Source organism: Puma concolor, chromosome C2 (genome assembly GCF_028749965.1).
Source record: "Puma concolor isolate L17-30 chromosome C2, mPumCon1.1.hap2, whole genome shotgun sequence".
Lineage (NCBI taxonomy): Eukaryota > Metazoa > Chordata > Mammalia > Carnivora > Felidae > Puma > Puma concolor.
The window spans coordinates 129,616,598-129,642,632 of NC_141675.1; the positions used below are offsets into that span (position 1 = coordinate 129,616,598).

The 26,035-nt window shown below is 35.1% G+C and overlaps 1 protein-coding gene and 1 pseudogene across 20 annotated transcripts in view; one reads left to right on the forward strand and one right to left on the reverse strand.

Moving 5' to 3' along the window:
- ROBO2 (roundabout guidance receptor 2) overlaps nt 1–26,035 on the reverse strand; it is a 1,716,380-nt gene that overhangs the window by 359,507 nt on the left and 1,330,838 nt on the right. The window lies entirely within an intron of this gene.
- On the forward strand, nt 21,989–23,262 carry LOC112870668 (glyceraldehyde-3-phosphate dehydrogenase pseudogene; annotated as a pseudogene).

Below are 26,035 nucleotides of genomic sequence, written 5' to 3' on the forward strand. Positions count from 1 at the left end.
CAAAAGAAAAAACAAGACATCAAAGCATCTCAGTGATCTGAATTGCCATCATCTTTTAGAATGGCATCCTAAGGAATTTTAAGAGCAGCAGAATATGAGTGGCTCCTCTCAAATATCTAAAATCCTCTAAAAATCCCTGTCCCACATAAATAGCCTTTTACTATGTTTCTTTAAATTTTATTCTTGCAAAATCAATAGTTTGGATTCCGACAGTCTAAAGATGTGAAAGAAATAGCGTGCTTCAAGATTTGAGGAAGGAAAATAAATTCTGAAGTATCTAGGGATTGCGTGTTTCAAAAATAATCCCAGCTTTATTTCTTTTTTTTTTTTCTTTTCAATAAAAGGAAATGTATCATAAAAGCATTTTGAATTTAAAAAGGAATAAGGGGTTATTGGTTTGGAAGAATAAGAATAATTCCTGCAGCTGAATTCAGAAATCCATTAAAAGATAATGTTAAAACAATATCTACCCATTTGAAAAGCATGCTGCGATTCCATTTTATGGGATTTTTTGTAAGGGCATAGCTCTCTAAAGGGAGCATGTGTTCATAGAGGGGTTTGTGGGTGTTTATGTGTACAAGTGAATATGTGTTACTGTGCATATAATATAGCATCTTACTTTACAAATACTCATGGGTTTATTTCAAGAGTAGAAGGGATTGTATGATGAATCAATTCCATAAAACAATAGCTTAAGAACTCCAGATGTAATGCTTTTGCACTTTGTCTAATAAGCAGAGGGATTTGTCAAAAAGGGCCTTCTTTTCTAAGAGAGTCCAAATGAACATCAACCTCTATTTTTATCTGTTTAGAATTCTAAGTTGTCTTTTGCTTGTACAGAGGAATCAAGAGTGAAACCATTTGCACTTCTATCTTTGCAGCATTATTATTCAACATCTAGTAAGGTCCAAAGTTCTGACATATAATTTAAACAAACTCCTGGCTAAAATGCAACGAACAAATAAGAAAAAAAAAAACTAAGAATGTTTCACATAGTTTTCAGGGTACACTTCAAGAACAATAGACTAAATATTTATCCAATACATTCATGTGAAGGATAAGGGGAAACCGCATGGATAAAATGGAAAAAAAGCCAAACAAACAATTTTCAGCATAGTTCAATACATAAACATTGCTTTTAAGTTCCTCTCAAAGTTACAAAATGAGTGTAAGAATAATCTACACTGATGACGTCAAGAAGGCAATTTTATCATATTTGCAAAAAAGATATTGTCTTGTAATTTCAGGTCTCTATGCTCCCATAGTATCTTTGGATATTTTAAATTCATTTTATTTATTAGTATGGAAGATCTTCAAGATATATAGGATTCATTTAATGAAACATGGTATAAGAAAATGTCTATAGTAAGCTACCAATTTATAAAACACAAAGCTTAATGCATATGCATAGATTATTCACAGATGTTAGAGATTTGTGTAAGGAAAACAGCAACATTTGTTACTTCTAAGAAGGAAATCAGATGCGTAGGGGTTAGAGTGAGAAAGAAACCCAATTTTCCCTATGTAGCTTTTATACTTTTCGTTTTGTACTAATAAAGCGTTATCCTTTTATTTTTTTATTTTTTTTTTCAACGTTTATTTATTTTTGGGACAGAGAGAGACAGAGCATGAACGGGGAAGGGGCAGAGAGAGAGGGAGACACAGAATCGGAAGCAGGCTCCAGGCTCTGAGCCATCAGCCCAGAGCCCGACGGGGGGCTCGAACTCACGGACCGCGAGATCGTGACCTGGCTGAAGTCGGACGCTTAACCGAGTGCGCCACCCAGGCGCCCCATCCTTTTAAAAATAAACAAAAGTTAATGTTAAAAATATATTTGACTACCATTGTAAACCTAGATCTTTATGGAGACTTTTTTTTTATCTTGCCTTCAAGGAACATGTATGTAGTTTGGAAAAATGAGCGAAAAATAAAAGACCAATTCTGTCAAAACTCGCATATTCAGGACACCATATGGGAACAAGGTTGGCCAAAGTAGAGTCCCATTTGATTACAGAGGCGTGTGTGTGTGTGTGTGTGTGTGTGTGTGTGTGTGTGTGTGTGTTGGTGGACTGCGTAAAGCTGTGGAGAGTAATGTAGATGTAAGTGCATAAGTGCTGAAGTGAGGCAAATGGATCAGATGGCAGAAAATTTTTTTTTCATGATTGTAAGAGCAATCAGTTATACTAATAAGCAGTTATACTTATTTGATTGTCTTTCCTTTTCTGTCTGTCTTTAATTTTTTTTTCTTGTAGTCATTTTTTAAACTCAAGTATAAATACCTACAGTGAAATTCACAAATTATAATTGTTCAGGTCAATGAGGCTGTACACAGTGAGTACCTCGATGAAGATGTGTAACATTACCAGTCTCCTAGAAGTCTTTATTATTAATACCCTTCCCCCATACATGCACACCCAAAGGTTACTAACAGTCTTTTCTATTTCCAAAGATTAGTTTTTCTAGTTGTAGAACTTTAAATAAAGGGATCATATCACACATGCTTTTCTGGGTCTGGCTTCCTTCACTTGTTATGTCTATCAGATCCATTCCTGTTGATGCATGTGGCAACACTTGACACAAAAGGGTTAACCTTTTTAGCCCTTTTGGCTAAATAATTACACATATTCATTACCCAAAAGTGTAAAGCATGGAAGTGAGAAAAGGTTAATTAGGCATTAAAATCTGTGATTTGTATTACACTTTACAATTCACCTTCCTACATATTTCTTATTTCATTTGCCCTGTACAATAACACAGGCTATTGGGAGATACTATTATTATTGCTATTATTATCATTATTATTTTACAGATAAGAGAGTTCGCCTTACTTGCTGAAGCTTTTATTTAAACAGCAAGTAAGGGGTTAATTGTCATTCACACCCAGGGTTTCCACCTTCAAAGTACATGTGGCTATAATACAAAACGACATTATCTACATTATTATTTGAACAAAGAAAATGGAAAAATCCATTTCTCAGCTTCCATGACCTATCATTATTCCTTAGAAAATGTGATGCCAATGCTAGGTAACATTTGTGTTGCATCTACTACAGGTCAGACCTTTTCCTAAGAGCTTATATTCGTCCATTTAATCATCAGAAAAATCATTGTGAAGTAGGTGCTATCATTATCCCTATTTTATAGTTGAGAAAACTAATGCCCAGAGAGATTAAGAAAACTTGCCCAAGATCACACAGTGAGCTAGTATATCTAGGTTAGTAAACTCCGGTAAAGAGCTAGAGAGTAAATGTTTTAGGTTTTGTGGGCCATACTGTCTTTGTTGTGACTATTCAGTTCTATCCACTGCAGGACAAAAGCAGCCACAGACAGTAAGTAAATTAATGGGCATGGCTGTGTTATAGTAAGGCCTTATTTCCAAAAACAGGCACTGGGTCAAATTTCAGCCCACTGGCTAATAGTTTGCTGATTCAGTATATCAATGCTCACAGAATACTTGAAAATACTTTAATGCAAATTCTCAGTAAAACTTAATTTGTGGACGAAGCTGTAGAAACACTTGCAAAACGTAAATATTAAAACATGTTGCAGAAGTAAAGCAGAATATATCTGACCCCAAAAGCATCCATGTTAGCTCGATTCCATCTTAAGTAGCTATTACATAGTGGGTGATTTGAATCCATCAATGCAAGTGCATAGCCTAAGCCAGAATCAAAGGACAAGTGAAAGTGAATTTCCTCTATAAAAAGTTAGCCTCAACCTTTCCTTATATATTTTGCATATGGAACAATCTTTATTCTAGGGCTTGAATAATCAGAATTGTGAAAAGTGTTATATTGGGCAAAGGCTGGATTTCACTGGTCTAGGAGTTAGTAAAGAAAACTAGTCAGGTAGGTTCAAAAGACTCAAATAAAAAGAGCAAAATTAAAATGTATAAATATATCATCATCTGTAAATTTAAATATGCAATTTCCATCATTTTAAAGAGTAGTTGGTGAGTATATTTTTATTTTAGAGATGAAAATGTGTCTTACTCCTATAAAGAAGTCCAAATAATAACTCTGCCATTTTTGTAAATTGTATGCTTTGCTTGCCCTTGTCTTAGAATCCAGTTTATTTTTAAAACAAACATTCTGAAAATCTTTGATATCACATTCAGCAATCCATCTGCTCCAATGTAAATTCTTTCAAGTGCAGGTGGCCTGTAACGTTGTGTGAGAGCAATTAATGAAGTTTTAAATCTCTTTTGCTCTTTCACGCTCGGCTGGATGGTAAAAAGGGGTCATCATCTTTCATTCTCTAGCTTAACAGTATACACAATTAGATATTTTCATGCCTTTTCATTTCCCTTTTAGATACATATATTATACATGTTTTCCGGGTAGTTCTAGATGCAGACCAAATAAACTCACCAAAGGAAAATGAAAATATTAACATATAACATAGGTTACATTAACAATGCTTTAGAAAAGAAAAAAGTGTTATAAAGAAAATATTTAAATTTGACATAATTGTCATTTGTATTTTCAAGATTACAACAGCAACTTAAAAAAAAAGCTTTTTACACTAACACCAATTATTTAATGGAAAAGTAAAAAAAAAATGAAGTATTTATTATGTTTCATTTCATATGTAAAAATTTTCCTCATGTGTTAGTATAGCATTCACTCTAGTTATGTGATAATTTAATGGCAGATTTATAAATTAATTGATTGGACCCCCCAGTTTTTTCTGATTATATATTATGCTTTGAGCCTAACAGTGACTCAGATCAAATTATGCTTAAAATAAAATGTATTAGAACTTGTTTAATTTATGACCTTATTTGTGTAGATATACTTACTGTAGTTTGCTAAGTGCATTGAGAATTAATTTGTCTGACACTGAACTCACATTTTATAAGGCAGAGATGGTGTGGATAGCTTTGTGAAGAGCCCACTTGTTTGTTTTAACCTTTAAGATTTGTGCTTCTACATTATAGAGAGAAATATGTCCTCATCATTAAAATCAAATTTGTATATTAGAGTACATGTCATTTATAGCAATAATTATGGACACACAGTAAACAATGAAGAGCAAGGAATAAAGTTTCTGAAGGAAGTAGCCCATACAGTAAGTCTTGTCATTCTGGCCACCTACAGAAATGTATCTATAATACCAGTTATCTGTTATCCAACAACCATACTATCCTCTGTACATACTTATAAATTGCATAAAAATAATTATATTTTCATGTTTTAATTCACTTATTTAAAAAATTCAGTCATAAAAAGAGAGGGGAAACACTAATGAAGAACTACAATGGTTGATTTTTAACAGCTTTAACAGTAAAATATTTGCATTTTAAGGATATTTCTAGTAATTTTTTAAATTTTTATTTATATTTAATGAGTAAAATCTTAACATAAGGACTTAGAAAAGTTATTGTCTAACTGGAGACTTGCTATATTGAAGTCCGGAAAAAAATCTGTGCTAAAACTGTCTGAATGAAACCTTTTGCTTTTTTTGTTTCTGTAAAAATATAATTTTTTTAGAAAATCAAAGTCTGGTTTTAACAGAACAAAGGACTATTGAAAATTTCTCAGAAAATAAAACTAAAGTAGACAGCAAATCTGATCTGAACAACTCAAGACAAGGTGCACATTTGGGACCCATCCACTGTCAAGTTGAGGTCATGCTCATAACAAAATGGAAAGTTGCAAGTATCTTCTGCTAGGGTGGTATATGCGACTACTGAATGAACACTTTTTCTAGTAGGTTATGCTGGAAAGTATAAGCACTGCCCATAACACCTTTTCTAAACAACACTTGATAATCCAGCTAGCTTTACATCCCACTTGATTTCTCTAGAGGCATTTATTATTCTACACCTTTGCATATTCTGGTCCATATGCCTAGAATTCTTTTCATCCCTAAGTTTCTACTGTGCTCAAATGTCACTCACCTAGTCCTTGGACCTAGTGCCAGGCATTCCTTCACTTTAATTCTTAGTTATGCTTTTTCAATGTGGATTTTCACTGGTTTTATGTCATGAGTATACAAAAGCATGTCTAGGGTTAGATAGATGATCAATACAATGAAAAAGAAGGTGAAAACACTGAAAGGAAGAAAAACACATACTTTTTTTAAAGTCAGAATTAAACATCAAATATTACCACTCATAAGAACCTAAAACATATAAAAAAAGCATATTGTTAGTAAGAGCTTCATGAGACCACTTAATTATCTTATTTTCTAGTGTAGGGCTATGATCGAACTAATGTGGAAAAAATATTTGATTTGTTCTATGGATTCATAGCTCTAATCATTCCTTTTGATTACAATATGGAGTAAACATTAAAAGAGTTCATTAGAAAAAAGTGCCCATCCTCTCAGTAGCCAGGTCAAGCAAGTGAAATCTGTTCTTAGCTGTCTACTGGAGGTTAGGGGTGATTGAACCAAGAGAAGGCATGATTTCTTTTCTGTAGTTGGAGAGACAAAGCATTCACATACTTATCTACTATAAATTAGCTATAATTGGTTAGATATCTGTTTTGTAGGGTATATAATAAACCAACTACAAATATTGTAGAAATTCAGCAATGAAAAATATCATCGTGACTTAGGCACGTTGGGTAAAGTCTCTGAGCAGGATTGTTCATGTAACCCTTCGGGTGGTAGCAGAGAAAATTTAATGATCATGCATTTATTGGAAGCATAAAAATTGTATAGAAATCAAACGAGAATGAGACATCTGATGAGCAGTGAGAAAGATGCTTTGTATTGTAGAACAGCCCTCAATGCTAAAGATTTGAAATCATAACAGATAGTTAATCAAGAATTAGTAAGTCCCTAAAAGAGAGGAAAGGCCTGACCTACTTAAAGAAATAGTTAAGAAAATGCACTTTAGTTTACATTGAAGCAAATATATATGGCAGTTTTTAAAAAAGTAACCACTGGGTATTTTTTCACTCTCCATTAATAATTGAATATCCATGTGGGCTTGTGTGTATAAGACACCAAAATCCAAATAATCCTCTAAAACACAATTTAACATACATGATAAATTAAGTCCCAGCCACAATATTCTAGTTCATAATATAGACTTGGTAGAAAAACAGACACCAACACTGTTTATTCTTAATATTATTATTTTCTTCTACTTTGAAGTCATAATAACTAGAATGTACTTAGTTTTGTGTTCTTAATATTTAAGAAAATACTGTCTCAAATGGAGGAGTAAAGAGGACTCCACATGTTAGTGTATGTATTCTTGATGCCTTATTTAAAATTTTAGTCCTTTAACTGAAAAAAAAAAAAAAAAACTAGCTGGATCTGGACTAGTCCACTAAGGTTTCCAATATTTGCATGCTTAAAAAAATGCATATGCATGAATTTTGAAGTAATCATTATGAACACACCCCACAAGTTAAGCAGAATTTCCTACTATACATATTCAAAATGTCTTTTTCAAATGCTAATTTGTTAATTACAAACTTTTTCTCAAGCTTAACTAAACTCATAGACTTCATTGCAATTCATTTGCATAATGTTTCCAGTATAGGCAATGGCATCATTAAGTGACTGAAATTTTGCAAATGAAAAGGTACATTTTATTAAACCTCAAAGGAATAAGTTTGTTGTTCAGGGCAGTTATACTCAGAAAAGATATACAGCTCTGCAAATTTAAGCAGTTAAAAATAAATGAAGCACTACTCATTTTATATGGTGATAACTATGTGTGTAAGATGTTTTCAGTTTTCGGGCACTATTTAATTATCCTTCACACCTCTCACAGCAACAAATAATCAAGAACACCACTAATAAAATATTGGGGTCTAGAGTCTAAGAAATATGATTAGCATCTCTGACCTTCTGTCTCCTACTCAGTAAAAGTGCTACTGTGAAGGTGAGATGATTTAGTAAGTAGTTAACTAATGCCAGCTGTTATCACAATTATGATTATGACAGTTGTTAGTTTCAAAACAACCAGTTCTGAAGTTCTGAGTTGAAGTCACGTTTCTTGTTTGCCATTTTTTCATCCTGTTGGCTATTTTGTTCTTGTATTTATTGCTAAAATGTCTACAACTGTAAAGGCGGAAAGATATTACCACCCAAAGCAAGGGTATAATTAAAATTTAAAAAGTAAAACACAAATTAGTCAACTCTTATTTTTATACTCTCTCATTGTGACCATCAGTAAACTTAGCTATTAAAACCAGTATTTAAAATGCAGCGTGGGTATTATTTTACTTAAATATAAAATGTAAAAGGCTGCTTTTGGGCAAGCAGGTCTGGGCGATGGAGTGTGGAAGGGTCCAGAGCAACTACCTGGCTGAGTACAGGCAGGCCCATCAGATGACCCACCTCAAAATATCCAACGACCTAACTAACTGGTGGACGACTGGTGGACTACTACTGGTAACTAGGCACAGTTACCAAAAAGGGGGAGATTCCATGCATTGCCATACCTCCTCACCTTCCCTCTTTAAAAACAGCCTCCTCTCACTACTTCCTTTCAGACAGCCTCTCCTCTGCCTCCCTGCCCACTGCTCCCTGTGGTGTAGTCAATAAACTTCTATCGCCTTTGTTCTGCCTCAGGTGAATTCTTTCACCTTCCATTCCTTTGCCTCCACCTGGTCATTGCCCCAACCTATCAGAGAGGCACCACATTTAGACACGACATAAAATTGGTATAATACAAGTATCTGTTCTATAGTTTGTTGTGAGGAAAAAATTAGAAAATCTATGTAAAGTTAATAGCTTTGTACCTGGCTTCTAGTAAACACAACATACTTAATAGTAATTCATAAATTCTAATCATTCACATTTCAACAATCTTGCGTAAATTAGTATTATTTGTGAAATCTGTGTGTCTTTGCATTCTATTCATTTCCTAGTAAAATGACTCTTCCGCCCAAGATATAATCCCTGAACACACATTTACTTATAGGGTTTGGAGAGATATCAGTTACATGGTAATAGGAAGGCCAGAGCTGAGGTTGGATATAGGATTCTCAAATCATCATTAACATAGTAGGAGCCTACTCCAGGAGCTATTGGAGTTGATTATTATGACAGATAACCTCAGTCCTTTAGCACTGCCTTTTCCATAGATTTACATAGCCTTTTACTCATGGAACAAATATTAACTCTAAATATGTCAGTTATGAGAACCAAAATGTAAGCTCTTTGCTTACAAGGGAAGAGTCTAGCTATTTCTCATCTCTTCCTATTCTCCATGTACTTTCTGAAATGGATAAAGAAAACTGTGTTCTCATGAATTGTATAATTATTGAAGCATTTCCAGGTGGAGATCAGAGGAGATAATGACCAAGAGAATGACCAAAAAAAAAAAAAAAAAAAAAAAAGAAAATCCCTATGCATGAGAATGTGTCCTAACTATAGCTGACACAACATGCATTCAGAATGGGGAAGATTTCAACGCCAACAGGCAAACATAGATTCTTGGGGTGGGGGAGGCAAAAATTAGAGTATTTTTACATATAAAAGCACAGCTATACATATAGTACATAAGCAGATATAGTCTATCTGTCCTACTAAGATTTTATAGGGATAGCAATTAGGAAAAACTGTTGAAAAAAACTCCTTTCTGAAGTCCTAATGAATAAAAAAAGGTGAGAAATGTTATGCTACAGATATCAGAGTTGTTTTTTTTTCCCCTCAATCTGTTAACTATTAACACAAAAGGACACACCTAGAAAAGAATAGATACAAATAAAATGTATGGAGAGAATGAAGAGAAACATACATAATTTTTATATACAACATTTAGGGATTTTACAACCTCTCCCTAGATTGTAAAATCAGTTCAAATTATATAACGTATCCCTAGCACATGGATATGTTTGCACTGCACCATATGTAAAGGAGGAAACAATTGGATATGGTAATTTAGGAAATGCATGCCTCAGTTTGCTTTAACAGCTTCATGTAGACAAAAGTGAAAGCCCTGAAGAACAAGACAATTTAAAACAACTTTTTCAAATACCAGATCACATCTTGTGGTCCACCTAGAGATAAATTGGGAGATAACAGTTTTTAGGACATATTTGATACCATATTGTACACCCAACTGTGCTCCTGGCAAACTCTTGCACCAATTATTTTTTGGCAATTTATACTATAAAGCTTTATTATTTTGTTATGTGGCTAAGAGTCAGAATTTCAATACTGTAAGCATGGGGAAAACATTCAATAAAACAGGAATAAACTAAGATAAAGAATAGATGCACAAGGGGGGCCTGGGTGGCTCAGTCAGTTAAGTGTCCAACTCTTGGTTTTGGCTCAGGTCATGATCTCGTGGTTCATGGGATCAAGCCCCGCATCCGGTCTGCACTGATAGCACAGAGCCTGCTTGGAATTCTCTCTCACAGTCTTTCTCTCAAAATAAATAAATTAATTTAAAAAAACACAGAGAATAGATACATGAAAGAAAAAAAAAAACCTAAAGATATTTGCATTCATATACCAGCTAATTTTTTTTCAAGTGTTCTATTTCTTCACTAGTGGTACTTACAACTGTAAGTACAGAGCAACTCTGCTGGGGGGAGAAATAGGGAAGACATAAAATAAGTGATTATTCAGACAGTGTGCTCTATATTTTGGCAGGATCTCTGCATACACTCAAATTCCTCAGTGACCCGGCATCATGAGATGCTAACATTCCTCCTGAGATTTTATCCAAAAAGGTTTTGACATATGATAGTTTTGAATGGCAGAAAATTTAGTTTTGACTTAAAGTTTATAAAAAATTCCCTCATCACACATAATATCTCCTCAAAACGGTGCCTAAAATTTTGTCTTCAAAACAAACCAAGTTTTCAAAGTCAATTACATAAGTTGGTTTGTTGTGTGTGTGTGTGGAGGGGTATGTGTGTGTGTGCACGCACACATCTGTCTATTGAATTATGAGATATGTTTTCATGTTTCAAATAGGAATTCTAGATTTTTGAAATGTTCTTTATCAAATGATTCAGTTACTTCTCTAACTGTAATGTGAATCCAAGGCGGTTATCAGTAATTCAGATAGTTAACTGAAAAATATCCATGTGTCAATACACTTTTTAAATACATAAAATAATGCCATCCTTGACTTGTTCAAATTCTTAGTAACAAATTTTGATTCATAAATATAGATATCCAACTTTTATTTTTAAATAAATCTTTCTTTTCGTTCTAATCTGAAACAGAAAAACATTGTACATGTCTACTGTCTTACAGGCGACTTTAAATTCATCTCTTTGACTCAGTTTATGAATCCACAAAATGATGCTGTATGACTATCCATTCTGCGTACTTATTTTTAAAATTGTTCATAGAGAGGAAGAAAGTACTTAGTAAGAGAAACATGATGATGTTTACGAAAACAGTTTGTAAGAGATGCTACATCTTAAAATTCATTCTATCTATTTCAATCCCTAGCTTATGATTTTATTTTCTTTTCCAAGATGGAGAGCTTTTAAAAACATCATTAAAATGAACCTGGATCTCAGAATATTCATTAGGCAGCCATCCATGCTGCTATTTCAAAGTGGTTGGGAAGTGACAGGTACAGTTGTTACCCAACCCAATGACAGATAGGTTTTGCTAATTTTCAATGTCAATTCTAAAAATTTTATTTTCATGAGTTAATATAAAACATTTTTACAATATACACAAGTGTAATTTTAATAAGTGGCTAGCACTCCCCATCTGTCTGACAATAAAGCCATTTAAAAAGAGTGAAACTAGAAGAATCATGCCAAGTTATTTGGCTTTAGTGCTTCTTAGACAATAAAAAAGAAAAAAAATAGACCATATGTTTCCTAATTTTCCCACAACACTTTATATGCAAATTTGGATATGAATGCATGTATTTTATGTGCACTTGTGTGATAAATTTTTCTTGGGAAAAAAGTGCTTAGTTTGGTTAAAATTTTATACTCCAATTTATTCTGTTCAAATGCTCACATTGCAACCAGAAGAATATATTAGGGCTGTAAATTATTCCATTAGTAACTTCATTAATAAAATGTTAGCATGGCTTTAATTTATGGGCAAAATCAGAAAAAAAGTCAAATTATCTAGATAACATTGACGTGAAAGTGAAATAAAAGTTTTTAAAACCCTATTTGTATATAATTGCCATGCAATAAAAGTAACCAATTTTAGTAAAGAATTGGATGGATCTTGAAATTTCTATAGTGTGATACAATAACCACCATCCTCATGATACAATCATAATAAAGAACATTTCCATCAACAACCACACAGTTCCCCTTTGACCTTTGCAGTTATTCCTCTCCCTGAAACCACGGATCAGCTTTCCATCAATACAGTTTTACCTCTTTGAAAAGTTTGTATAAATAACACCATAAGGCATGTAATTATTTGAATCTAGCTTCTTTTATTTAGTATAATGTTTTAACAGTTATCTGTTATTCTGTATCAGTAGTTCCTTATTTTCCTAGCTATGCAGTATTCCATTATACAAGTATACCACAATATACCACAAATGTATACCCACTTATTGATACTTAGGTCATCTCTAGTTCCTTACCATGATGATTAAAGCTGTTATTATTGCAGTCACAAACAGATACATGTGTAGACATAATCAACATTTCTCATGCATAAATATCTACAAGTGGAAGTGTTGGATCATGGTAAGTGTGTTCTTCAGGAGAAACTGCCAAATATCTAAACTCTACTGTTTCGCCTCCCCATTAACAATGTATCAGAGTTCCAGTTGCTCTAAAATCTCAACAACGCTTGATATTGTCAGTCTTATTAATTTTAGTTAACTTAGTGTGTAGAATATTTCATTGTGGTTTAATTTAATCATCTCTAATGACAAGAGTGAGCACCTTCTCATGTGCTTATTTGCTACACATAGGCATTCTTTGGTAAAATGCCTATGCAAATTTAAAACATTAACTGAGTTGCATATTTTCTTCTTATTGAGATGTAAAAGTTAGTATATGTTTTTAAAATAGTCCTTTCAAAAGCAAGCATTTAATTTTTATGAATTCTAACCCATCTTTTTTATTATGATTTAACAACTTATAAGAAAATCTTTGTTTACCCTAAGATCATTTGATTTTTCTCTCTTTTTTTCCCTTTTTAAAATTACAGTGTTAATAAGCTCTTTTATTTAAGCTAGGATCCGTTTTGAGTTAACATGTATGTAGGGCACTCAGAAATGGGATAATAGTAAAGGTTTTAAAATTTGTTTTTAAAATTAATTAATTAATTATATATATGTATGACAGAATTATTTGTTGAAAAGACCATTCTTTCCTACATTGAATAATCTTGATACATTTGCCCAAAACCAATTAACCATATGTACAGGGAACTATTTCTGGATTCTATTCTTGATGTCTATCATCATATCACTATTACACAATCTTGCTTACTGTAGCTTTACAGTAAGACTAGAAATCAGATATGTAAGTCATACATCTTTGCTCTTTTCTACAATTGTTTGGGTAAAGAATACTTATTTATTTATTTATTTATTTGTTTGTTTGTTTGTTTGTTTATTTATTTATTTATTTCAGTAATTTAAAGAAGTCATCCTACTGTCACGTTAGCATGCATAGACTACGAGGAGAATTTACTCTCACTTTTATCATTGTTCCTTTTTAAGTATTGTGTCTTTACTTCTAGATTCCTAAAAGTCTTTTATTCCCTAATCAGAGGTTTTCAATCATTTGATTATAATGTACCTTGACATGGTTTTCTTCAGAGTTATACTCCTTCAGCTTTGTTGAGCTCCTTTAAATCTGTCACCCCTCCCCCGTTCATGCTCTGTCTCTCTCTGTCCCCAAAATAAATAAATGTTGAAAAAAAAATTTAAAAAAAAAAAATCTGTCAGCTCGTAGTTTTCATTAAATTGGTAAATTTTCGGGGCGCCTGGGTGGCGCAGTCGGTTAAGCGTCCGACTTCAGCCAGGTCACGATCTCGCGGTCTGTGAGTTCGAGCCCCGCGTCAGGCTCTGGGCTGATGGCTCAGAGCCTGGAGCCTGTTTCCGATTCTGTGTCTCCCTCTCTCTCTGCCCCTCCCCCATTCATGCTCTGTCTCTCTCTGTCCCAAAAATAAATAAACGTTGAAAAAAAATTTTTTTTAATTGGGAAATTTTCTGGCTATTACTTTCATAACTACTTGCTCCATCCTTTTAATTCTCTACTTCTGGAACTCTACATAGAGGCTGACTTGCTTGGTATTGTCCCACTATCAAGTAATACTCTGTTCATTTTCCCCCCAATTTCTTACTTCTGTGCAAATTCTGAATATTTTCATGTAACAGTTCTTTTAGTTTGCTGATGTTTTCTTCTTCTTTTTCTGTTAGTCCTCCTGTTAATCTCATTCAGTGGATTTTTTCATTTCAGCCATCATGTTTTTCATCTTCAAGAGACAGATCTTTTTACATCTCCCATGTTTCTCCTTATCATGTTCATGTTTTCTCTACTTTCTAGAACATATGGGATCTGTTTACGACTGTTTCAACTTCACTGGCTACTAGTTCCATTATCTATGCTGTGTTTAGGATTGCTGCTGCTGCTGCTGCTGCTTCTTCTTCTTCTTCTTCTTCTTCTTCTTCTTCTTCTTCTCTCCCTTCTTCTTCTTCTTCTTCTTCTTCTTCTTCTTCTTCTTCTTCTTCTTCTTCTTCTTCTCTCCCTTCTTCTTCTTCTTCTTCTTCTTCTTCTTCTTCTTCTTCTTCTTCTTTTTGGAGAAAGAGAGGGTGGGGAGGAGCAGAGGGCAGGGAGAATGAATCATAACCAGGCTCCACACCCAGCACAAAGCATGACACAGGCTGGATCTCACACTGTGAGATCATGTCCTGAGCCGAAAGCCAGAATCAGATGTTGAACTGACTAAGCCACCCAGCTGCCTCTAGGATTGCTTATAATTGACATTATCCTGGATATGTGTCATATTCCCTGCCTTTTTGCATGCCAGGTAATTTGTGACTGAATGATGAACACTACCAATTTTAAATTATTTCCTACTGGATTTTTGTTGTAATCCTTTAAATAATGTGCAGTTAAGGGAAATCAGTTGAATGCTTTTGAGGTTTGCCTCTGATCTGTTAGGACAAGTTCAAGCCAGTTTTAGTGTAGAACTAATTTATCTCTACTACTCAAGTGATATTCTTTTGATGATTCTACCCATTGGTGGGAACATAAACTTTTCCCAGCTCTGTGTGAGTACCAACAGTTTTGGTATTGGGTAGTTTCCTCCCACTTATGAACTGATTGCCACTAAGCCAAAGATTTCAGGGGACCTCTCTGCAGTTCTCTAGAGCTCACTCTCTTCCCCTCCACCTTGAAATTTCTTCTCCACTGCTTGTAAATGCTAGATACACCAGACTGTCCAAAAAATGATCTCTTTGTTTCATCTCAGTGAGACCAAGAGGCTCATTTGGGCTGCCTTCTTTAGACAGTAGTCTGGAAAGTACCACCAAGAAGAAAGCTAGAGAAACTGCAAGACTCATCTTTTCTGTTTCCCTTTCCTCACACATCACTGCCTTGAACTTCCTCCTACCCAACACTGCAAAAGCACTGTTTTGTATATGTTGTCTGGTTTTCTAGTTGCTTAGGGTCAGAAGATAAATTTGAAGCATCCATTCATTATAACTGATATTAATTTTCATATAGCATCACTGATAATGATACCTTATATACATTAAAAAATAGTTCTTTTTATTCATTGGCTTTGCTTCCTAACAGTTATTTTTATAAAAATATTATTTCTCAATATTTAAGAACTATTTGTCATAACTTGTGGTTACTATTATTTTTAATGTGATTTTGCTTTTTATCAAGCATGAGTTTATTTTTTTAGCATACCCCGACATCTCAAAAGAAAAAAATTAAACATCATGCAGGACAAAAAAGTACCTTTTATGGCCATTTTGAAGATTTAAAAAAATACATACCACATAACAGTATAAATTAAGGCACAAAAATGTTTGAATATTTGAAACAAAACAAGTAAGAGTAGATAAAAAGACCATTAGAGCCAAATTAGAAACTAGCAGAAAAGCCTTAAAAAGAATAGAAACCATAAACAGTAAAAACCTGAAACTATCCTAGAGAAAATTTCATTTTTGTTATAATTGTGTATAATATATTACCTACACTATGGTAACAGCTTTGTTAGAATTTTTTTTTTTTGTTTTTCTGTGTATTAAGACTGAGATTCATGCATATTCTTCAGCTATAGTTGGAATTATCCAGTCATGATTCCAGCACTTTAGCAAGGATTATCCATGCTTAAGTCTGCCAGACAAGAGAATTTGCAGACATCTTCTACCCTTTAAGAAAAGACTCTGACTTAAAAATCGCCATGTAACAAAACTTTATTTCATAAATAACTATGAAGTTTCTTACAAAGATAAGCCACAATTACAGTAATGAAACTGTGATAACTTATGATAATGATATACGTGAAGCAGAGTAACTAATGGATACATGCTACCACTTTTATATTAACTTGAACCCTACATTTATAAATCTTTCCCCATCACTACCAATTTTTATTTTGATTAGAAAGCTTGGATTCTTTTTCAAACATTTTTCAAACTAGTGCAATTTAAAGTATCAGTTGCACGAATTCTCCATCTATGGGTTTAATTAAGATGGCAAAGCAAGAAGGTCGAGAGAAAAAGGAAAAGAACGTTTTCATTCACGTGGCGTAAAATCATAGCCACCTGCACTCTGTTTGCAGGGTTACTAACCCAAATGAAAAGCTCAGAATTAAGTACTTCCTTCTACACTCTGCAGGGAAGTGTATCACAGAGTGAGGGAAGGAGCCATTCTTCACCACTCACACAGGCATGCTAAAAATAGCACTCAACCCTCTTGCTGCAAGAACTTGTTCAGAAGATAAAAAGGCTGTTGGTTAACCATAAGGAAAAATTCTCAAAATGATGAAACGACATGAAAAAGGTAAAGTCAGGTTCCGTGGGAGCATCTAATTTTGCTACAAGGAAGTTGGTTGTTAATGTGTAATTAAGGGCACCTAAAACCGACAGTAAAAGAACACCAGCCTACATCTGAGCAGTACTTAGATTTTTTTTTCTTTTTTGCTTGTGATTCTATCTCTGACTTCATTATGTTTTGTACAGGGGCAATAAAAAAATGTCACTAAAAAATTATTGATGTGATTCTGTAGTGAAAGACTAAGAATAACACACTTCAGAGAATCTAATCACAGTTTACGCTTACTTCCTTACTCGGTGCTGATGTTTCCTTGATCTTTCAGCTGTTGCTTCTAAATACTTTTCAGGTTAATGCTTGACACACTCACTTCTGTCAGGAGATGGTACCATGTTTTTAAAATGTTACATAAAACAAACATATCCTCCATAATGCATTATATCTTTCTATTCTAACTTTACTAGTGTATTTCTTTCTGCTTTTGGAAGGCTTCCAACTGTTGAATATTTTTTTTAGGAATTATTAGAGAAACATTGAAAATATTCAGGTATCACTGTAGTTTATACTGCAAGTTTTTATCAGCAGAGAAGGTAATCTTGTTTAAAATTATATTCCCAACCCCTAACACAGAGCAGCTCCTGAATAAATATTTGTTGATCTACTGTATACATTAAATAGAAGATATAAAATAATAGGCATAATGCATAATTTTTACACAAAGAAGGTGAAATTTCTGAAGGCTGAAAATGTAAAAACCTATCCTACATGTGCATTGATAAAATGATATTTCTTACATAAGAGTACAAAAAAATCATCTTAACTATGATATATAGTCTCTATTAAACTAACTCTAAATTTTCCTTAAATATTTTGCATGTCATTTCAAACACAAGTGACTATTCTTATATCATTTATGTAACTTTTGTATTACTGTAAACACATCAGCAGCAATCTTCAAACATGATTGATTAGGGATTCTTGTTTATTATGATAATATGTTGAACCACTGAGTTCAATATTGAGGCATTTTAATTGATATGTTCAATGGTATAACTTAATGTGATACCAGATACATAATTCTGAGAAGCAAATTATATCTGAATGGCTCCATTTTCTTAGTGACTATGTCAGAATGTGACTGGGTCTCACTCTGGCGATAACAAGATTACTTGTTATTTTGTGGGCCAGCATAAAAAGTAGGTCAAAAGCTGCAAGTCTTTCTAATGTGAGACAAGAATGTTTAATCAGAAATGGTATTGACTTGAGCATTCTAGAATGTTCTTAAAGAAAAGGTTAATTTTTGGTTGTTTCTGAGGAGTACTAACATTACAGCTACAGAATTTAACTACGGAAGTAATGGGAAATGAAAAGTGATATAGAAAATAGAATAAATGAAGGTAACTACTTAATTCTCACTTGTACCAGCTTTGGTTGATACAGTTCAATTCTTAAAATTTGAATTCAATTTAAAACATAATTTTGCATTTTTATACTTTGAAATGTTTCATGTGCCATTTGTTACGTTTAAATTTTAATTAGAGGGCTTTAAAAGATTAATATAATTTGCAATGTAGCTTTCACTTATTTTTAAAACACACAATGAATTCTAGCTGCCAAATTATAATTGAGAAGCAATCACACCAGGCCAGAGAAAAGCTCTTCTGCCAACACAATTTCTGAAAACTATCAAGATTTTTTCTAATATATGGGAACGATGATATCAGTGATTCATCCATGCTTATTAGTAATCTCAGAAATATATATTATAGATGATCATCCCTTATGCTCTGCTAGATATAGGAAACTTGGGAATTTTTCCTTTAAAATGTTGGTCCCTTTACAGGCAGATATATTGACGCTTTATCTTGGAAAACTCCTTGCTCACCATGTTTTCATTAGAATTCCTAAAACTATGGAACAGTAACCTCAAAGGGGATTGTTTATTAGAGTTTTCTAGGCACCTTATATACTTGTGACTTGCAAATGAATTCTAAATGAATACTAGAAGTGCCAAAATCCAAAAGAATAGCCCATGTGGAAAAAAGATGTATCAAAGCCTAAAGGATTTATGTTTAAATTATTGAAATTCAATTGTGGATGCATGGCTTATTTATGCTGATTTTCTTTCTGGCTGCATTGTATGCTCTAAGTCTACTGGGTTTAGGACAGAAGACAATGACTTCTTTTCTGTATATTTTAATATTTTTTCTACATCACTTGTCCATGTTGATTAAGACTAGTGACTCAAAAATGAAAAATTTTCATGTAGCATATGTGTAAGTCAACTTCCTTTTCATCTGTCCTTTAATTGACTCTGAGATCTGGATTTTCACCGCAGAGTGAGGAAAGCATTCGTTTGTTAAAGAAGAAAAGTTATGAACACATTTTTTATACCAATAAAGGAAATGCAACCAAATATAGTGAAAATGAAAATGTTATAGACCTAACCAATATTTGATGGAACTATTGCAAAAAATATATCTTGCACACACCATGAACACTGTAGTAGCAAGCTATGTAGAAGCAGAAGTGTTTTATGGGAAGCTTATTATCACAAACACAAAAGTAGACAGAAGTATCTTATTGCTCTTTGTATAGATGGGTGGTGCCCTGGAGAAACCTAGGGTCCAGCCAAGAATCTATGGCTGTTTCATTCTTCTTACACACCTCTGGCTTCTTCTCAGTTGCTGCAAAATCTGCCAAGAACTGTCCTCAGAAGAGGAGAAAGAAAGTCAATATGAAAATACTTTAGACTCTGCATTAGCTAAAGACGTATTCGTGTTGCCTGCAATGATGTTCTTTCTGAATTCTAGGGAAGACTCTTTCTTAGACCTTATCCACCTGATGGGCACAAGCATATGTCAACTTACTGACTGGCTTTCGTAAAATAAGGTATATTTTACTGATAAGCATGGCATCAACTAGTATTCCTTCATTTTTCTCTGTTGATGGGAAAATATGAAATTAACACAGTATGTACACAGGAACTTTTTCTAGTACTATGGTCATTGGTTTTCTCCCAAGTGGCATATGACATGACCCAGAAAGCATACATTACGGGAAGATTCCAGTGCTGATGTTGAGAATTCATAATCTTACGGTGTGAAGCCTTTCTTCTGGAATTGACTCAGATAAAAAATTAGAGTACACTCAGTATTTAAAACATACACTGTACTTTTCCCCCATTATTTCATATAAATGTCCTCATATCTTTTTTTAAAACTTGCTTCTGGGTAGGAATTAAAATATATGCATTTTTCATTGAGCATAGGCTCCATTTTTTATTAGAGAAAAAAGAAGACCCAGACAAAAGAAGCTAATTAAAAAACACTAAATGTTTCTCTGGTGTGGTGTATGAACAGTCTTTAAGAATTATGTTATAACAGTAAGCTGTAATTATAACATGGTATAATAATGATATAATTCAGCAAGCTAAAAGCAATTCTACTATATCCAAATACAGTAAATACCCAGCAGGGAAAGCATTTTACAACAACTTGCTTTCCTGTTCTATGCAGGTCATATAATATTTATCTTTTATTTCACCGAGTGTGATCATGATACAAAATAATGTGCTCTGTTGTACAGAAAGGGTTAAGTTATGGCCTTTGTGAGCCATTAGTTGGAGATTTATTGGGGGAGTTAGTGAGTCTATAGTTCAATATGTGGTGATTGAACAAGGACCATAGGTGCAGAGACGGGGAGAGGAAGAGAGCTGAGGCAAATGACGTCCCTAGGGCTTTACAACATATGGCCCATCAGTCAAGGGTCAAGCCCCCTCACAAATTGCATGCACTTTACATAGCCATCTGCATCAATAAATTACTACTCTTCTGTGGCCAGGCACTAATGCATGAGCAAGAAGGATCAGCCTCACTTACAAATAAACTGTTTTATTTATTCTTGTTCATTTTGGCCCCATGGTGTGACCTATCTTTCCACAGTAGAATTTTTTTTCCCATGGTCACTTCAACCCACTAACACACACCCTAGCTTTTAAAAATGTACACTTGTCTTTTGCAGAATGATAAAATATGCCTTATAAAGTAACCAAGGTGCAGGTGAAACAGGTCAGAATGCCCATGAGAAAGTGCACCTGGGAAGAGGAAACTTCAGCACATTCATTTATCTTCTTTCTCTCCACTGAGATTCCCCTTGATGCCCAATAGCTGGCTGGCTGGGGAGAACTTCCAGGAATACTGTACTCTGCAATTTTAGATGTTGTTCACTTGCAAACGAAGACGGTCAGCATGAAAGCAATTAGTTCTTTTGACTATCAAAGCAGAGAACTTTTGAAACTGGAAGTCCTAACCACATTTGAATGGGCATACAAAATTGATCTCATTTGGGATGCTTTTTGTGTACTTTCAGTTATTAGTTTTATTGCCCTATCTCTATTTTTTTTATGTTTTCCCTGCTTTTACACAAAAATACTGAAGTTTTGTGAGTCTGACAATATCTGTTATATTTAAAATATGACAAAAATATATAATACTTGGCACCATATCAGAAGCCAACACTTCTGAAAAAGTATAAATATTGGAAAAGTTCATCAGTTTGTAGCTATGTGATTGGCTGGTGGTACATTTAAAAAGCCAACTTTTTTTTTCTTCATAAAACCAGGATATTTGGGGAGGAAAAAAATGGAAAAGAGTATGAGGAGGAAGACGTGCCTACTTTGAGCCAGGCATTGTGATTCTCATAAATCACTCCATTTAGTTCTTGCAACAATCCTCTGATGTGGGTATTTGTTAGCACTATTTAACAGATGACAAAATTGAGGATTAAGCAATATTAGGGGATTTTCCCAAGATCACACAGTGAGAAGAGGTGAAACAGGGATTAACAGATAGTTTTGCCTGGTCCAAAATTCACCACCACTCATTCTTCAAAGAAAACAGAAGGCAAGATGGAGGGAAGCTGTGAGGTCCATCGAGGAACTGTGTGGAGTCATGGAATCCCAGGGGAGGGAAGGCCCCCATATGCAATATTGCTCAACCCCTCCCTGCTACTTTCACCTCATCTGTACTAAGAAGTACTCACAGGGAACAGAAATGGGGGAGGAACAGTAAGCAGCTCAGTTAAAAAAACAAAAGCAACAGGCTCTCTGCTCCTCCCTGTTCGACAGACAGCCACATCTTCTGGTGCAGTGCCAGCCGCGTCCCCGAGACACGATGGTGAAGGTCGGAGTCAACGGATTTGGCCATATTGGGCGCCTGGTCACCAGGGCTGCTTTTAACTCTGGCAAAGTGGACACTGTCGCCATCAATGACCCCTTCATTGACCTCAACTACATGGTCTACATGTTCCAGTACGATTCCACCCACGGCAAATTCCACGGCACAGTCAAGGCTGAGAACGGGAAACTTGTCATCAATGGAAAGCCCATCACCATCTTCCAGGAGCGAGATCCCGCCAACATCAAATGGGGTGATGCTGGTGCTGAGTATGTTGTGGAGTCTACTGGGGTCTTCACCACCATGGAGAAGGCTGGGGCTCACTTGAAGGGTGGGGCCAAGAGGGTCATCATCTCTGCCCCTTCTGCTGATGCCCCCATGTTTGTGATGGGCGTGAACCACGAGAAGTATGACAACTCTCTCAAGATTGTCAGCAATGCCTCCTGCACCACCAACTGCCTGGCCCCTCTGGCCAAGGTCATCCATGACCACTTCGGCATCGTGGAGGGACTCATGACCACAGTCCATGCCACCACCGCCACCCAGAAGACCGTGGACGGCCCCTCTGGGAAGCTGTGGCATGATGGCCGAGGGGCTGCCCAGAACATCATCCCTGCTTCTATTGGCACTGCCAAGGCTGTGGGCAAGGTCATCCCTGAGCTGAATGGGAAGCTCACTGGCATGGCCTTCCGTGTCCCCACCCCCAATGTGTCTGTTGTGGATCTGACCTGCCGCCTGGAGAAAGCTGCCAAATACGATGACATCAAGAAGGTGGTGAAGCAGGCATCAGAGGACCCCCTCAAGGGCATCCTGGGCTACACTGAGGACCAGGTTGTCTCCTGCGACTTTAACAGTGACACCCACTCTTCCACCTTTGACGCTGGGGCTGGCATTGCACTCAATGACCACTTTGTCAAGCTCATTTCCTGGTATGACAATGAATTTGGCTACAGCAACTGGGTGGTGGACCTTATGGTCCACATAGCCTCCAAGGAGTAAGAGCCCCCTGGACCACCAGCCCCAGCAAGAGGAAGAAGAGAGAGGCCGTCAGCTGCTGGGGAGTCCTTGCCCCCGTTCATCACCCAACACACTTGAGAATCTCCTGACCTCCAGTTTCCATCCCAGACCCCCTGAAGAAGGGGAGGGGCTTGGGGAGCCCTACCTTATCATGTACCATCAATAAAGTATACTGTATCCAACCAAAAAAAAAAAAAAACAAAAACAAAAACAAAACAAAAACAAAAGCAACAGAGATAAGAAAAGATGCACTGTAGGTGGGAATGCAAACTGGTGCAACCACTAAGGAAAACAGTATGGAGTTTCCTCAAAAAATCAAAAATAGGAATTACCATATTATCCAGCAATACTACTTCTAGATATAGATCTGAAGAAAATGAAAATAGTAACTGCAAAAATACATATGCACGCCTATTTAATTGTAGCATTATTTACAATAGACAAGATATGAAAAAAAAAACAACAACCCTAAATGTCTATCAGTGGATGAATGGATAAAGACATGTTGTGTGTGTGTGTGTGTGTCTGTGTGTCTGTGTGTGTGTATAGTATACAATATTCCATATATATATATGCACACACACATATATACATACACAATGGAGTATCATTCAGTCATAAAAATGAAGAAAATCTTGCTATTTGCTATACATGGAATGGACTTTGAGGGCATTATACTAAGTGAAATAAGTCAGAGAAAGACAAATACTATGTAATATCACCCATATTTTTTTAAATATTTATTTACCTTTGAGAGAGAGACACACACACAGAGTATAAGCCAGGGAGAGGCAGAGCGAGAGGGAGACAGAATCTGAAGCAGGCTCCAGGCTCTGAGCTGTCAGCACAGAGCGTGACACAGGGCTCAAACTCACGAACCAAGAGATCATGACCTGAGCTGATACATACGGAATTAAAAACAAACAAACAAACAAACTAAACAACTTCACAGATACAGAGAACAGATTATGGTTGCCAGAGGCAGGGGTGGGAGATGGATAAAAATGGGTAAAAATGGTTAAAAGATACAAACTCCCAGTTATAAAATAAATAAATCCTGGGGAGGTAATGCACAGCATGGTGACTGTATTTAATAATACTGTATTATATATATGAAAGCTGTTAAGAGAGTAGGTCTCTACAAAAGTACTGTTATATGCTGGTACACCTCAATAAAAAACAATTAATTATAATTTTCCTTTTTTTAAGAAAAATAAAAGAGAAGGAGTAACTGGAGATCAGTACATCTCTGAAGTTTAAATGTGGCCAGAAACAGGCTCAGTGATTGCCCAGAATAAGGACAGGTTTCACTCATAAGCTGCCTGTAGCACTGAGTAGAGCAGGAGTCTGAGTGATACCCAAGATCAATGGGAAAAAAAGACAAAGAACAGCTTAGAAAATAAATCACATGAGGAAATGAGGAAGTTTAAGGAAATATCTGGGCCTAATGAGATATTTTTGAACTTACCTGAAAAACTGGTAGAAATCTCTTATACTTTATAAGGGTAGGTCTGGATATTCTTTTGGGAAATATTCTGATGCTTCATATCTTATTGAATATGCAGGATACCATTATATGTACAAAATTATTGAGATACGTATCCTTAAAATTTTTCTTTTTATGGGTTGGGATGTGTTAAAAGGGCAAATCTGGACTCTCATAAACCCTATGCAGTTCTTTAAATACTCCAAAGTAGTTTACCAATGCAAAACTTAATTAATTACCTTTTAAACTGAGAGCATATAGACAGAGGCATGATTTAGTATGAGAAACACAGATGTGTACTTCACATCTGAGATTGGACTCTAGTTCGTGAAACATATTAGAGTGGACACAAGACCAAAGTCTTTTGATTTAGATGGAAAGTATACAGTAAGATTTGCATTGTAATGGATCCATTGACCCCTGGTCAAGATGGAATTGTCAATAGAAGTGTCTTATGTATGGTATGAATCATATCTAATGGTTCTATTAACATCATATTGAGATTGAAGTCTCAAGGAGCATGACTTAAAATAATGGAAATGGAAAAGGACTTTATTTATTATTTTCATTTCATTTCTGTAAGTGTATTTTTTTCACTTTTATACCATCTCTCATAAAAAGTAGGCAATGATATACCTATTAAAATAATATCAAGGCACATAAGCTTGTAACAGCATCTAATTTTAAAACAGATGTTTTTCCCCCAACAAGATCAATTCCCTAATGGCCTACACCTTAAGGAATAAGGAGAATAAGGACTAATGGAAAGAAGGGTGGATTGGCAGTGAGCAAACATAACATATTCTGCTCCTCCTGCCTTTGACATACTGTGCAACCATAGGCAAATGACTCTCTCACATTCTTCAACTGGAAAATGGGGATAACACGATGCCTGTCTTTCTTCTACATCACGGGATGTGAGGATGAATCAGATAATATAAATGAAGCACTTGGAGCACATTAGAAGAAATTGGTTTTTGAGTTACCATAAGTATTTAAGGATGTCTTATTCTAGTTCCAACGGATAGATTACATTCTGGATTTAAGTAGTAAAATGAGCAACCATCACTCCAGACAGCTTTCTAATTGTTCAAGGTATTTCTGAAGGAATAGGAATAAGAGATTGTTATGAAGTAGTATACCTGAAGCAATAGTATCATATGCCATTTTAATTTCTAGAATGTTAAAATATAATATCTTAGCTACATTCTCCATTTATTTTAACAGTTAAGTGGAAAGGCTGCTCACTATTCAGACTCGTCAGCAGCACTACAATGACTAATAAAACTATCAGTGAGACAGGAAGTGTTAAAGGGACAAAGATGGAAAAGCCTCCATCTCACAGTATGTGCAACTATCTACTAGTAATAACCACAGTGTAAAGCTGTGGTTCTAGCAGATTCCGAACGGCGATGGAAGATCGTGCAAAAACAAAAAAAAGATTGAATTCTCTAGAACGATCAAGTGCA